This window comes from Tursiops truncatus, chromosome 2 (genome assembly GCF_011762595.2).
Source record: "Tursiops truncatus isolate mTurTru1 chromosome 2, mTurTru1.mat.Y, whole genome shotgun sequence".
NCBI classification, from domain to species: Eukaryota; Metazoa; Chordata; class Mammalia; order Artiodactyla; family Delphinidae; genus Tursiops; species Tursiops truncatus.
The window spans coordinates 142020158-142036812 of record NC_047035.1 but is presented as its reverse complement, the minus strand read 5'-3'; positions in this window follow the sequence as shown (position 1 = coordinate 142036812).

Here is a 16655-nt window from a genome sequence, read left to right as displayed (position 1 = left end):
AAGACTCCTGGGATATCTGAAGCCTTGGCCTCAGGCCTGGACCTAAGGCCAAGACACTGCTGTCAGCTCAGGTCCCAGTAGGGTGACAAATGGTCTGGGTTTGTCCAGAGCCTGAGTGCTTAAACTGGTGAAGTCTGGGACAAACCAAGACACAGTTGGGTGCTCCTGCATCCCCTCCCAGTGTCCTCTGGGCTGCTCTTCCGCTGGGTGGACCCTGCTCCACAGTCCCACCCCATTCCCTGCCATCCGATCACAAAGCTCTCGAGCCTTGGGCCAGCCTCTCAGGGAGGGGCTGGAAGAGGAGGGTGCTGTGATAAAGCAGCCAATAGGAAGCCAGGAGGCAGGAATTCGAGTCCAAGCTCCGCCAATCACTGATGGTGAAACCTCAGGATTTAATCCCTGATTTAATCACTGTAAACCTAGGTCTCCTCATATGTCACACAAAGAAATAGATACGGGGGTGAGTGTGTTCCCATGTCAAAGTGGTTAGAGGACTGGACTCTGCAGTCAAAGAGGACAATGTTTGAATCCTGAAGGGCCATTTATAAGCTGGATGAACTTGGACAACTCACTTAACCTCTCTGAGCCCAAATTTCCTCATCTGTAGAATGAAGATAATATTCCTGTTTTGGGGACTTTTGTAAGGATTAAGTGGGATGAGGTTAAGTAAAGCCTTTAGCCCAGTGCCTAGCACATCATAAGCACCTGTTATTATTACTACCATTGTTATTGTTCGCTACTCACTAACAGTCTGTGGCTCTAAACCACACCGAGGGGAAACTGGGGGCTCAAACCCCCTGGCATCATTTGTTAACCCAGAACATGTAGGCAAGCAAGGCTTGTGCTATAGACTGAATGTGTCCTTCCAAAGTTCATGTGTTGAAACTTAATCCCCAGAAAGACGGGTAGGCGGTAGGGCCTTTGGGAGATGATTAGGTCATGAGAGTAGGTCATGAGAGTAGCATGACACTGAACTCCTCAGAGGCGGTACTATATGACTTTTCTCTCTTCTTCGCATGTCCAGCATGGGACCTCGCTGTCAGGCAGTCTCAGTACAGTAATAGGCTATGGTCCTGGGGTCCTGGGGCCCTGGGCCTCCAAAGGGGGTGGCCTCGATGGAGGTTGGGGGGACAGGCAGGAGGCTCATTCTCCAAAAGGGGCGTCTGTTTAATGATTGCCCTTGAAGATAAAGTGGAGACTGTTAGGACTACGCTGAAAAGATGTTAGGGGAAGTGGTTGAAACCACATGGTGAGACAGGCAGACAGAGCAGGCAGAGGGTGGGGCTTATTTTAAGTGATCACCTCCCACCTCAAGCAGCCTGCCCTTGCCTGGTTCACTCACTGTTTTTAGAGCTCCCCAAGTGGCTGTCTGCAGGAACAGTGTCACCTGGACAAATGGACTGCTGGGGAAAATTCCTGAAAGCAGTTTGCCAGAACAGATCAATATTTAATTTCTAATGGGCAGTTTTCAATTAGATCCTAGATTGAGTGCCGTCTGATTGGTCACCTGTAACCACTGAAGGCCTTAGCTCCAGCCAGTGGCCGAGTGCCGCTGATATTACAGCCACGATACCCTGGGTGTTCGGTCCCACTGCTGCACCTAGGGCAGCGGTTCCTAAGTGGGGCAGTTTTGCCATCCAGGAGACGCCGGACAATGTCGAGATATTTGCGGTTGGCACAACTGAGAGATCTAATGGCCTCTAGTGGAGAGAGGCCAAGGTTACTGCTAAACATCCTTCAGCGCACAGGACAGTGTCCCCACAGCAAACAAAGGTAGAAAAACCTTGTCTTACTCAGGGTTTCCTCTCGCTGGTGGTCACAGTCACCTCCCTGATGGCCTCTCTACCTCCAAGTTCGCTCTTAAAAGCATCTGTTCGTGCCACAACTGTGCGCGTGCACACACACACACGCACACCCCTTCACAGCACCGGTCACCTATGGTCCAAACTCCACCCACTGTGTAAGCTCTGCACACCCAGGGCCCACTTGTTTTTCCATTTTTCTTTCCCCATCTCACTCCAGTCTCTGAACTAAAGTCTCTGTCCTGGTGACTCTCAGACTTGACTCTGCATCAGAATCTCCTGGGGAACTTGTTAAAACCATGGTTACTGGGCTCCGTCCCCAGAGTTTCTGATTCAGTAGGTCTGGACGGGGGGCTGCAGGATGTGCATTTCTTCTGGGTGAGGCTGCTTCTGCTGGGCTGGGGCCCACGCTCTGAGAACCTCCACCCCACACCGGCTTCTCTTCACCTCTCGTCCTGTCCCCCAGCCTCTGCTTCTGTCCAGGATGCCCTTGCTTACTGTCCTTCTACCCACCCAAATTCTACCCTCAAGGTCCAGATCAAACGCCACCTCCACCCTGCAGTTGCCCTCCTCTGATGCCCAAGGGAAGAAATATCCCAGCCTCGGCCCTCTTTCAGTACTGTGCACCTCTCCGTGGACACTTACTTTCTTCTTTCACTGACAGTTACAGTGAGTCCTCTACTCAGGAACGAGTTCCGTTCCGAGAACGCGTTCCTAAGTCCAATTTGTTCGCTAAGTCCAAAAAAGTTAGCCTAGGTCCCCAACTAACACAATCGGCTCTCTAGTACTGCCCTGTAATAAGTTTATCATACTTTTCACACAAATAATACATTAAAAAACAAACAAAAAGTAAAGAAAACATTGACTCAGTACAGTACCTTGAAAATACAGTAGTACAGTACAACAGCTGGCATCCAGGGGCTGACATCTAGTGAACAGGCAAGAAGAGTTACTGACTGGAGGAGGGAGAGGAGGTGGGAGATGGTAGAGCTGAAGGATCGTCAGCAACAGGAGACGGAGGACGAGCTGCAACGTCACTCACGCCTGACGTTGATGGGACTCATGTTCGAATCTTTGAAAGGTCGCAACTTGAAGGTTCATATGTAGGGGACCTACTGTATTTAAATGCATGCTGTACAAGCCAGGCATGCTCCGGAAGAGTAGCTGGAGAGAGTTTAATCAAAGGGACTATTTACAAAGATGTGCGCAGGATTAAGGGAAACTAACAAGTATGCTGAAGCACCCCAAGGCTCGCCATGACCAGCCATGACCACTTATTGGAAGCCATGACCACTGCGATGGACAAGGTGGGGAAATGGTCACTGGAATCAGGAGAGGGTCACCTGATAGGAGCTGCAGGCTTGGGAAGAGGAGCACAGACACCACTAGAGGGCAGCCTGGCAGGGAGGGAGTCTGGGGAATAAATACCCCAGCCTTTCTCTCCAGCACCCCCTGCTGTCCTGCCAGTGCCTCCCACGGGCTAAACCCAATAAGAAAACAGAAGGCAAAGGGAACATGATGCAGCCCATAGACGTCAGCCTCCCAAGGCTCAGAGCAGGTAGAGAAGGTTGGAGAGTGGACCTAGTGGGGCAAAGAGAGGGTCTCCAGCACACGACTTCTCTCCCTACTATGAAATCCCAGAGTTATAGCATCCATGTCAGAATTGTCCCCAGGATCCACGACAAGCCGGGGCTTTGCATAATAGAGTAGGTTATTAATAAATATTTGGTGAGTGAATCGTTCATCATTAGCTGGTGAGTATGTCTGGTGATTAATTTTCAGATATTTTATGGAATTTCATCACTCATAGAAGTCTCTCAGAATATTCTAAGAATGTTTATAGCTCCACAGAAAAACCTGCCAGCTGAGGTCCCCATGACGTGGCTGGGAAACCCAGCTTATCGTATTTCCCAGCCCTGTCCACCAATTTCTCACTTACATATCACTTTATCTTTCAAAGCAAAGAATATAAACTGGGGATGCATCAGGCTTGTGGAGGAATATTTTCTCAGATCTCAAGCAATCAAAGAAAACAGAAAGGAATGGAATCAACAATAGAGATACTAGTCTTTTTAAAGTGAAATATAACCAAACTAAAATTAAAGGGAAAAAGTTGTCTGCAAAACATACTTGCATTAGAAGTGATCATGAGTTCAAATTGATTAATTTCATGTAAATAGGTAAGAAAAACAACTTGAGCTTAAGAGAGAAGTCTTCTATTCTAGCACAACTGGCAACCATTTATTGAGCACTTACTATGTGCTATGTACTAAATGCTTTATGTATTCTATCTCATTTAATCCTCACAACTGGCATTTGAGCTCTGAACCGTTATGATTTTCATTTTCACAGATGTTGAAACTGAAGTACTGAGAGGATAAGTAAATTTTCCTGGTTCTCGTAGTTGGTAAAAGGCAGTATTGGAATTTAAATCCAAGTTGCCTAATTAAATCCAATTCTCACTGGAAAATAGCTAAAAGTTGAAACCGTAATCACTATACAAATTCAATTCAATGACTACCTGAGTGCCATTTACACCTACTAAATTAATTAACGCTTTTTAAAATTACTATTCAGTTCCATTGCTGATGAGGCACTGGTGAAAGTTTATACCCACAGAGCTGGTGCCATGGTGGATGAATATACACTTCTGGGAAAGCAACAAGGCAGAACCCGTCAGAAATTAGGACCACATTCAGAGTGTTTCTACCATGATCAGAAGGCTGGTTCGCTGTCCTGCGGGAACAGGATTCTGCATGAGGGGCAAGGATGTGAGGTCTCTGGGTCTGCGCTTTGCAATCGTGGGGCAGGAGAAAGACGGTGTCTTCAGATATGGGATCCACTGTGCTTTCATCTACATGACCAGCCCCATCTAGAAGCAGCTTCCTCCAAAGGATCGAGGTGGGGGTGGGGTGCGGCACTGGTCAGCCGACTGGGCTGGTCCCAGGATATGGGACCCAGGATATGGTCCTACTGAAGCCCAGGATATGGTCCTACTGAAGCCCTGGGATGATGTGACTCAGGCACTGGGACCCAGACAGATGGGCACAGCTGTGTTTGGAGTTGTAGCCTTCCCAGAAGACTCTTCATTTGCTCTCACTGACCGGCCCATGGCTGGTCCTAGAGGTGACTCATATTGATGTCCAGATGTTGAGCAGGTAGAGCGAGGAGGTAGCGAGGTGGAGGAGGTTCCTTGCTCCACCCTTCCTGAGCTGGAGGAGAGCGGCCTCCCTGCTGCCCCTGCTGGGAACTCTGAGAACTGCAGGGGTTTTTCTGACATCCCGGATCTTGATTTCTTCTGGAGACAAAGCAGGAATCTTCTTCTGCTCCCTCCCTGTCATCTCTTTGCCTGACGCTACCGCTATATTTTAGCAGAAGCAGCACGCCGAGCATCCCAGCTCTGCCACTCACGCACTTAAACTCTCGCTTCCCTGCTCCGTCAACACTACTACCTGCCTCACAAGTCTTTCCTGAAACCAGAAACATAGTGTTTCACAAAGGCCTGGCACACAACAGGGAATCGATAAATATTCACTTTCCCCCTTTCCTTATTTTTATCCCTTTAACGGATTACAGGTGAAAACACCTCGGAGTGGTCATTTTATACGATAAGGCCCATCTAGTGTGGGGCTTTCACCTCCCTCACACTTTACTTACAGGACCAAAGGGCTGGACCTGGCGGCTGTTTCCAGCCTGCAAGAGTCAATCAATCAACCAGGGGCGGGCAGGGCAGTACGGCAGGGATCCACCAGGAGGCAGCAGAGAGCCGGCCTCCGCGGGCTCCGCTGGGCTGGGGTCTGCACAGGTGACCTCAAGAGCAGGGAGACTTTCCCAGGCTCTGTCATTAGAGACTGAAGGTCTGGGGGTTATGGGCTGTGTCACCAAACTGAAACTCTAGAGGCAAAGACCTAGATGAGCGTGAGCCCAGCATGGCTGTTAGCTTAAAGAGGAAGTAGTTCTGGGACTTCCCTGGTGGTGCAGTGGTTAAGAATCCACCTGCCAATGCAGGGGACACGGGTTCGAGCCCTGGTCCGGGAAAATCCCACGTGCCACGGAGCAACTGAGCCCCTGCACCACAACTACTGATAGAGCCCGTGAGCCTCAGCTACTGAGCCTGTGCACCACAGCTGCTGAGGTGCACACCTAGAGCCTGTGCTCCACAACAGGGGAGGCCACCGCAATGATAAGAAAGCCTGGACGCAGCAACGAAGACCCAACGCAGCCAAAAATTAATTAATTAATCAAAGGCCATTTCTTTAAAAAAAAAAAAAAAGAGGAAGTAGTTCTACAGAGTCCAGAAGAAACCCTCTCAATCAGGGGAGTAATAGTAATAGTAGCTGCGATTAACCAAATGTGCTGATATCATAGGATATTATTGGGAGACCTTTATATACATATGTACATATATAATACACATATGTGTGTGTGTGTGTGTGTATATGTGTGTATATATATATATATATATATATATATATATATATATATATATATATTTTTTTTTTTTTTAGGCCGTGGCATGAGGGATCTTAGTTCCCTGACCAGGGATGGAACCCGAGCCCTCTGCATTGGGTGTGCACAGTCTTAACCACTAGACTGCCAGGGAAGTCCCGCCAATATATATTTTATCTGTGGTCATCTCTAATGTCAAACCTGGTAGACTCGGGCCATAGAGATTCTTCCGGAACATAGAGAAGCCCAGTCATGGGCTTCAGGACCTGGGGCGGGAGGAGGGTACTGAGTACAAGGAGATTCTCCCAGACAGGAAGTGGAAATGGAAACCCTGCTGTTTCCTCTTGATGGAGCGTGGAAGGAAGAGAGGCGGGGGAGGAGAGGCAGTGTGTCAGACGCGTGGGTCTTGGGTGCCCTGCGCAGCCCAGCTCCCAGGATGTGGTGGGGCTGGATGTTAACATGAAGGAAAAGCCAGAAGTGGAGGGAGGGGGGCTTGTGCTCTGCTGGTGCCGGGCATGGAGCAGGCACGCCGGGTACACACGGAGACCCAGAGGCGTGAAGTGGAGAGAAGGCCTGGGTTAGAGCTCTCCAGCCCTCTCTTGGCCTGGAGGGGCCCCCGAAGAGCCGGCGTGCGACAGCCACGGGTTGAGACCCAGGGGCCTGCCATGCTAAGGGGTGAGGTGACTGCACCATGAAGGCCACAGAGTCCCCAGCTTAGTAGGGGGCAGGTGGAGGGTGTGCCTGGGACTCAGAAGGCTGAGCAGCACCCCGAAGAGCTGGGGGAGGGGCCCGTCAGCAAGGGAGAACAACTGGACCCCAACCGAAACAAGAAAACAAGCTTCGCGTTAATCTCTGCACCCAGGGAGAAGTAGCCCACGGGGCAGGCATCCCTGCCTCTATGTCTGCTTTGCCTCTTGAGCCCCAGCCACTCCCATTCTCCTTCACAGCAGCCACGCTGGCCCTCTCAGGCCTTCAATGCTGCCATGCTTCCTCCAGCCACAGGGCCTTTGCACATCCCTTCTCTCCTCCCTCCAAACCCATCCTCCTGGCTCAGTCCTTTTCTTCTCTTCCATACTCTCTTTCATAACACTTGTCATTTCATTGAGTTGTCATTTTGCATCTATCTTTGATTAACACCCACCTCCCCCCTAGGATTATAAGCGCCATGGGGGCAGGGACCACGGTTTTTTTTTTTTTTCCTTTTTTTTTTTAATATTTATTTACTTGGTTGTGCTGGGTCTTAGTCACGGCAGGCAGGCTCCTTAGTTGTGGCACGCATGTGGGATCTAGTTCCCTGACCAGGGATCGAACCCCGGGCCCCCTGCATTGGGAGCATGGAGTCTTAACCACCGCACCACCAGGGAAGTCCCACCGTGTTTATTTTCACACATCACCGTGTGCCCAGCACCCAGCAGACACTGGCAATGACAGACCCTCCATCGGCGTTTGCTGAATGACCGGACAAACAGCTGAATGAGCAAACGTGTGGCCACAACCTTGTCTCCATTTTCGGAAGGAGGAACGGAGGTGAGCAGTGAACTGTGTTCAACACAGAAGGTGGGGGAGGGGGACGGCAGGGGGCAGGTCCTGCCCTCGCTGAAAGAAGCAGACCTTTCCCCACATCACACAAGCTTTTCCTTTACCCCCCAAGTCAGAGCAGCATTTTCTTCTTCAGATGAAGAACCTGAGGATTTGCAGGGTCTTTCGGTTTTGTGTTTACTTCCCACGATGAAAATTTTCAGCAGACAGGAAAAGTGAGGAGGACTGTACCATATCCATTGGAGAATAAATATTTTAAAGTAAATTACAGATATCATGGCAACTGACTCTCAAAGACTTCACTTTGCACCTTTGAAAAATAAGGACACTTCCCTACGTAACCCAAGTACTGTTATCGCACCTAACAGAGTGATCCGGAATTTCTTATTATCATCTCACACTCAGGCCTTGTTCATATTGTGGGCTCCAAAATGTCTTCTACACTTGGTTTCCTAGACCCAAGAGCCAAACAAAGTCCTTGCACAGAGCAGCATGTTTTGAAAACCATCTCAGATGTCTTAATTCAGACCATATGTTGACCAGCAATGGAACACAGAACCAGACGTCTCCCATGTACATTCCGGTATCCTCGGTCCTTCTTCATTCTGATCCATTCCTGGATGGCAGGCAAGTCCAGGAAGGAATCGCCACAGATCCCTGGAGCCCAGGTCCCTGGGGACACAGGGCGCCTCAGGCATATTCCAGAAGCCCACGGCAGCCCCCAGGGGAGGCAACACGCAAGCCGCACTGCGGAGGAGCAGAAAGATGAGCCAGAAAGAAAGTATTTTCTTTTCCCGAACTTGCCAAGCCCTCGCGAGAAGTCTGGCTACCACTTCTGAAGGAAGGTGCTGCCCCCTAGGCAGGTCCTGGGGGGCGGTGGTGAGGTCGACCTTTGAAAAGTCATCCACTTAAGGGACAAAGCACTTTCTCCGGTTCTCGACCCCAGTGCTGGCCTGGTGACCTGAGGTCGGCCAGAGAGGCTGCAGACAGGCGTTGTGTCACCAGAATGCGTGGAGGTCGAGTTGGGGGGTGGACATGGGACTTGGCTGTGCCAGTGAGATTTTGTTTAATCTTGATGGGAATTTTGTGGTTTTCACAATTGCCTTGGGATAAAATAGGACCTTGCTTCATAGTCCCTCAAGTATGCAGCTGCTGAATTGTCCTTTAGATGACGCTCTTGACTTTCCAACTTATACTTTTTCCCTTGGGCGACGGCAGGAGGACAGATTTCCCCGCCCCCTACCCTTGGCTTCCTTGCCTCTAAGATGAGGGAAAGACTGGGAAATTCCACCCCTAAAGAGAGTTTCCCCTAACCTTCCCCCTGAAACCATGGCGTTTGGACAGACTGATACACGTAAGACTCAGTCCTATGGGGACGGTCACTCTCTGTGCTCCAGAAAAGCTGGGGGCAACCTGGAAACATCCTCAGTGCCTGCAGGAGCCCCACTGACCAGGTGGGTGCAGACGTGGTCACCCAGGCCACCATCCGTCACACCTTTGCCCCCGAGCTGCAGCCTGGACCCTGGTTCCCATCCGGCGTGGACCCCACCACCTTCCCTGCCCATCAGGACAGGGTGCCAATCCCAGACAGAGAGCTGTGGGACTCAAACAGGCTGGAAGAGACTCCTTGCTCACCATGCCCTCCCTTCCCATTCGGTACAGATACTTCTCTGCTGTGGCGCCTGTCCTGGGAACAGGAGGATGGTTACAGCGGCCCCGGTCTCTACCCACAAGATGCCAGGATCGTCTCCAGGCGTTGCCAGATGTCCCCTAGGGACCCAAATCAGCCTCAGTGGAGAACCCCTGGTTTAGATCTCGTTTAAAAAGCCAGGGAAGTTGCAGAGCTGTGTACACCAGCAGAGAGTTTCACTCTTTGTTGAGAGGACCTCAAACCATGCATTTCAGCAGCGTTCAGGAGAGCCCCCATTCTCTTCTTGGGGAGGCAGAGTGGCCACCAGGCCGGGCCAGTCGAGTCCCCTAGGTGTCCCTCTACTCATGCTCGGGAAGCTGCGGAACAGTGCTGTCCCTAAGATAGGATGAATGGGGCGTTTCCCCCCTGGAAGTGTGAACCCATGAATGCTTTCCAGACACCGAGGCCCTGCGTCCCCACCCTCTCCCTTCTTCCTCCCTTCCTTCTCACACCCTCATCCCCCAACCAAGGCCTCTGGCTCTGTCCACCCTGAGCTGGACTCAGGATGGGCGGCTTCTCTGGCCACAGCTAGAATGGCCCTAGCTTGCACCCGTGGCTCTCCCAACACTCTTAGCGCTGTCACCTCCTTTCTCTCATGTCCCAGAGGAGCTGCATCAGGGAGGTGGCCTTAGAGCCCTGGTTGACAGATCTGCAGGGCCTGGGTCTGAATCTGGACTTTGCCGATCCCTGGGCTGACCCCGGTCCTCCCAGCGGTCAACACAGGGAATTCAGGTGATGAACGTAACTTCTGAGCATGGCGCCCAGCTCACCTCGGAGCTCTGATGTGTTAAGAAGGAGGTTTGTCCTGATATCATAAGGATATTATTGGGGGGATCTTTATATATATATATATTTTTTTTTTTAAAGCCTGCGGGATATTAGTTCCCCGATCAGGGATGGAACCCGTGCCCTCTGCATTGGGAATGCAGAGACTTAACCACTGGACCACCAGGGAAGTCCCGTCAGTATATATATTTTATCTGTGGTCATGTCCTGCTTCCCTCTTCATCCAGCAGGGGATGGTGAGAGAAGACTCAGATGGACCAAGCGGAGAAGAAGGGGCGAGAATAAAAGGACAAGGGTCTGAGGGGACCGGGGAAAAGACACAGGAGGTCAAGGGGAAGCGGTGCCTCTGAGAGCCCTGTTGGGTGACCTTGAGAGCAGAGGGCTGAGGTCCAAGGCTCTGCACCCATGGGAGCTCCTGGCGGAGGAGGAGCCCCTGGGATGGAGCTGAGGGGTCACGAGCGGTCCTAGCCCCCCACCCCTGCGCAATAGACTCTGATGTGAAGGGCTGGATCATATCCCCTCTTCCCATCCTCTGGGGGTGCTTGACGGCCTTGTAAGTAAGATCTGTCGGCACGTAGACTACATCCCTCTCCTCCCTCCCCAGAAGGTTTGGGGCGCTGGGCGCCCCCATAAATGGGTGGTTGTTTATTGTCAGTTCTGCTAAGGATTCCCCAGAGGAGGTCACCATCCTCAGGATCCAGGAGATCCTTTCCTGCTGGCTCTCCTGCCCCTCCCAGTCCGTTCTTCCGCCAAACCCACTTCCCTACCTCACTGAGCGTCCCGCTGGGCCAGGCCTCTGTTCTCAGTCTCTTGGGCCCCTTCTGGCTTCAGTTCTTCCTTCGACCATCTCCCAGCAGCCTAAACTCACCTGCTCTCGTGGCCCCTCGCCTGAATCGCCATGCCTGCCCTGCTCAGCTCAGCAATGTCCCTGCCTGCCCTGCCTGGGAGCTTCACTGGGTGTGGGCGGGGGCGGGGGGGGGGGGGACAGTACCAATGTGCTGATTGACCTTGTCGTAAAGAAGGTCACCCAAGCCCTCCAGGCAGCCCTCCATGATGCTACAAGTCCTCCAGCAGCCCCGCCCCCTTTTTCCATGACTGCATCCTCAACCTTCACTGCTGCTCTCAGGGCGGCAGAACCACCTCCAGCCTCACCTTTTCAGGAGGATCTTTCTTCCTCCTTTCCCTGAAAAGCAAAACAAGATGAAGCAAGGACCATCAGAGGACTTGCTCTGTCTCAAACATAACCTTTTCTCCATCTTCACAGCTGCCACCCAGGTCAAGCCACAGTCACCTCCTGCCTGAAGCACCACGATACTTCCCATGTGACCTCCACAGAGCAACCAGAGTGACCATAAGTTAGCTCACGTCACACCATCTAGAATCCTCCAAGACTTCCATTGCTCCTAGGAAAAAGATCAAATTCCTCAAATGGCCTTTCGGGCTCTGCCTGGTCTAGCACCACTTTCCCCCAGGCTGTCTCTGCTCTGGCCATGCTGGGCTTGTCTAAGTTCCTCAGACCTGCAAAGATTCCCCCTGTCACAGGGCCTTTGAACATGCTGTTCTTTCTGGAACACGATTTCCTCTCCCATCCTGGCCTAGATATGCTGAAAGGTCACTTTCTCAAGAGAAACTTTTCTGGTCCCCCCAGTAGGTCAGGTTGCTTTGGTATACATTCCTTCCTTCAAAGGCACTTATCCTAGATCACTGGGATGTCTTCCTCCCCAACTAGGGTCACCAATAGCTCCTGAGTGCCTGGCACAGTATTTGGCACATGGTTGGAACTCAATAAATGTTTCTTTGTTGAATAAACCTCACCTCCAATCCTTCATTCTCAGTGGACCATGTCCCATTCTCTCTCTCTCTTTTTTTTTTGGCCGCACCTCACGGCTTGCAGGATCTTAGTTCCCCGACCAGGGATCGAACCCATGCCCCCTGCAGTGGAAGTGTGGGGTCCTAACCACTGGACCGCCAGGGAAGTCCCCGTTCTCTCTTCCTCTCCCTCTCTACCCATGCCCCACACCAAAGAGTCCATTAGAGGTGAACTCTTTCCACCGCTGTTCCCTTCACCACGCACCCAGCCGGGCTCTCACGTCAGAAATGGGCATTCGTGCCTTCACAGTCCCTCTGAGGCCAACCACGAGGATGCATGGGGTAGATTCTACAGCTGCTCTCGAGTCTTTCCAAAAGGCTTGAAAGTCTTTCCACTGAACACTAGGTTGGGTGGATTTCTTGGAAACAATGTGCTTCTTACGAAAGAGATGAAGTTTAATGTTTCTCAGCAGCTTCTTCTTGGTCTGGCTGAAGGTACCTAGCTAGCTGTGCTTTTCTGCCTTTTCTGGCTCTCATTTTCATCAGAGAGACAGCATGCCAATGCCCTGTGGGGTCGTGTTGAGAGCCAAGCTCAGGAACGAGACGGGCTGAGTCTGAGATTCTGTTGCACCACTTCTTAGCTGTGTGGCCTTTAGGAATTTATGGGGATATAACTAGTACATACCTGAGTCGATTGGGAGGCAGCCTAGCACAGGGTTTGGGAACATGAGGTCTGGTGTGAGAGCATCTGCATTCTAAGACCTTAATTCTTGTGTGTAAATAATGTTAAAACCCAGAGGGAAGGTGACCAAGGGTCACTCCATTTCATGAAAGAATTAGTAATCAGTGTGTGTGTGTGTGTGTGTGTGTGTGTGTGTGTGTGTGTGTGTGTGTGTGTGTGTCTCCCAAGAGCCCACAAGATTTGGAAAATATACCATTTACGAATAAGCAGTGCTTCTTTGGGCCACCATCGCAGGAAAACAGATGGAATCCCACCCCTCTGGCTCTTGTCCACCTGCCATTACATGACCTTTAGCTCTCAGAAAGGGCCCCCCCCCCAGTTTCTTCTTGAAGTTCCCTGAGAGTATCTCTGAGATGCGCCCTCGAGGTATGAAAACGCAGCCCTGCTCCCTAGAGCCCTCGGGGTGTTGAGACTAAACTGTGTTCTGGGCATTAGTGGGAGAGGTGTCTTTGCTCTCTCCTCAGCTGCCCTTTGGACCAGGAAGAAGGAAACTGTACGGTCTTATGTGTCTGGGGCTCAGAGATTTAGCGTGGCAGCTTTTTCAGTGTTTACTCACAGCCTGCAATGGGGTCAGGGAGACAAATCTGAAATGCAGATCCTCGGTGAACTGAGTCGCTCCCGCCTTCTCTTCCTTGCCACGGTCTAGGGCAGCGGTTCACAAATACACGAGTGTGTGAGAATCAGCTGGAAGGATGATGGGGCGCACGCCCAGTTCCTGATCCGGTAGGACTGAGGTAGGGCTGAGCGTGTGTGTTTCTGAACCGTCCTCAGGTGGTGTTGACGCTGCTGGTCTGGGGACCGCTCTTCGAGAAGCCCTGCTCGAGGGCTTCCAAATCGAATCCAAGCGACTGTCCAAGTCCTCTTTCTAGAGTAGGACTCCTGGGACCTGGGACCGTGGCTGTAAGTCACCTAAATCCCTCCCATCCTTGCAGATGTAGAGACCTTGGTGAGGAGTCAGCAGGCAGCTGAGCTGGGCGCTGCACCCCAGAGCTGGCAGTGGAACTGAGCACGGTGTGCGCGTGTGCCATTCCGGGAGCCCAGCAAGGGGGATGGGGGTGTGTGAGCGGGGACGCTGAGGGTGTCGGCCGAGCAGGACCTACAGCTGCTGGTTTTCAGCCGTGCCCCACAGACCCCGAGGTGTCCCATGGATTCTGCCAGGAGCAGCTCTCTGCGCTGGCGGCCAGGTGTGGGGCTCCTCTTCTGCGCCCCTCCCCCTGCCCTTCCACTCCCGCCTGCAGCAGGGCAGGCTCTGCGTGCCAGGCTCTCAAAACCTTCCTCCTCTCACCAGAGTTCCAACAGGGTCCCTCCCTAACACCGTCCAGTTCGTGTGCAGATGCCACCTACTCAGCCAACCTCTCAGCAACCAGACGGCAGCGCCCTGAGTGACGGTGGAGGGCTACTCGGTTATCTATCTTATCTCATCTAATTATTTTTTTCTCATTATTAAAGCAATACATGTTGGATGTGCGAAAGAAACACTTGCTAGGAAAACATAATGTGGAAAGAACAAATGGTCTGTCACGAAATCCATAGGGATAGTAAATTTAACAGGCTTGTAAATGTCTTCAGATGCTTTCTGAGCATTTCTTAATGAGGCATACATGCATTATAAATACGTAATAAAGTGGATTCAAAGTATAGTTTTGTAGCTTTTTAAAAAATATTCCAATAGATCTCAACTTTCTATGTCATTAAGTAAAGATTTTCTTCAAACTTTCTAATGGCTGTGAGTGACCCACTGTTCAAATACACCATCATTTACATAAGCAATTCTTCATTGGCTATTAGGATTTTTCCCCGTGGTGGCTGTTACTCGCAGCCTTGTTTGGGTGTTTTTGTGCACTTGTGTGAATGTTTCCGTAGAGGAGATTTCTAGAAAGATGTCTAGGTTAAAGTGTATGACCAATTTACATGGTAACACATACAGTTGACCCATAATGCGGGTTTGAACTGCGTGGGTCCAATTAGACCTGTTTTTCAGTAGTAAACACCACAGTGCTACCCGATCCGTGGTTGGTTGTATCAGCTGCTGCTGAGCCGTGTGTACCGAGGGCTGACTGTAAAGTTATATCTGGGCTTTAGACTGCAGGGAACTTCAGTGTCCCTAACTCCCTGTGTTGTTCAAGGGTCAACTGTGTACCAGATTGGGCTGGGCCACTTCTCAAAGCTGCTTGTCCACGTCAGAGTCAACAGCTCCAGAGGATGACATGTCCCCTCTAGCTCACTTCTCAGATCTCACCCTGCTGCAAACTACGGATGGATTCAATGGCATTCTGCCACGGCTACCAACATATTACAAAACATAATGGCAGTGTGGGTCTCCTTAGAAGGAGCTATGGGTATGACAAGGAGATCGACCAAGCTATTTGTAGGGGATCTGGGGAATTTTCTTGGAGAGAAACATCCTGTAAGAAGGCAGCAAACACAATTCGTCGAGTAGGTAGCAGAAGAGGGTAACAATTTTGAGTACAGCCAGTGACGGCCAATTGAATCCATCCCAAGCTAGACCTCAGGGACACTTGTCTGGTCTGCTGGAGAGCAAGGTGCCAAGGAGTTGATTCACTCAAAACTCCAGGACACCAGGGCCCACTGCTTTGAGGCCTTTCCGACATAACGACACAGAAAGGAAGAGGCGGAAAAATTCCATCTCTGCAGCCGTGGCAGGAGCATGGCTCAGTGAGCGGTGGCAGCAGCTGGCAGGGGACTGGGGTGCAGGTGAGAGGCAGCAAAGAAGTGACGGCTTCAGAGGAAAGGGAGCCCACAGAGCAGTGCCCAGGGAAAGCGGGTCTGATTGGGGGCCTGTGTGAGACCCCCTAGCCCCCAAACCCACCCCCTGGGAGCCTCCTGCAGCATTTGGGGGAAAGGAGGAAGCAGCAGGAGGTCCTGTATGAAGAGGGCCGTCAGCACAGTGATCCCTCCAGGCTGGATGGATGGATCCTTGCACATCACTTAAGAAATATTAACCTTTTCTGGGGAAGGGAGTTAGCTCTCCAAGAGAGAAGCCCAGGGAGAGTCTCAAAAGACTCAGAAAGACTCGAGGGTACTTTTGCCTTCTTTGGAGAAATATTTGACCAGGAAGCACGCCTCTTCTACATCAAATTCCATTCCAAATGCTACATCCTATTTATTTTGAAGCATTGAAGGTGGCGGCAGCAGCAATTTTAAAACATTTCAAAGCCTCTGAAAACAGCCAAATGAATTCACCTCTGACTGACAGGCTCGAAAGTGCAGTTGTTTAATATACGAAAATGTCTTTGGAAAGGGTAGCATAGAAAATGAAAAGTGTGTATTTTCAATGATCTCATGTGATACACTTAACAGAAGAATTTTCCCAGCCCTGGTTTTTCTAGACACTCTTTAAAAAAAAAAAAAAAAGATAAAAGAAGGGAAGTAAACATTCATAACTAGACATCTCATAAGGTTACTTCTTTTTTCTTTCTTGCTTTTTAAAAAAATTTTGAATGAGGGCAAATAAAAAAAGAAACATCTAAATCTGATGTTCAAACAACCTTTCCAGTTTGATCCAATCCTCTCACCTTAAAAGTCCATTTATAAGTGCCCCAGATCTTTGAGCTGGTTCCTCCCTTTCTTTGCTCCTTCTGGGTTTGAAAGGCAAATAACTTCTTCCTCCAAAAATGTTCTGTCCAGAATGAACACCATATGGATGAATACTTTTTGGTGAGTTCTCTCCTTTGACCTTTCGTCTCCCAATCCTAAAAGAACAGTGTACACACTTGGAAGGAGTTAAAGAGTTTCCATATCTACTGTAAGGTGGAAGAAAGTTAAGTATCCAAATGAGGCCTTGCAAATTTTACTTAAAGTTAGACTTAAGATGTAG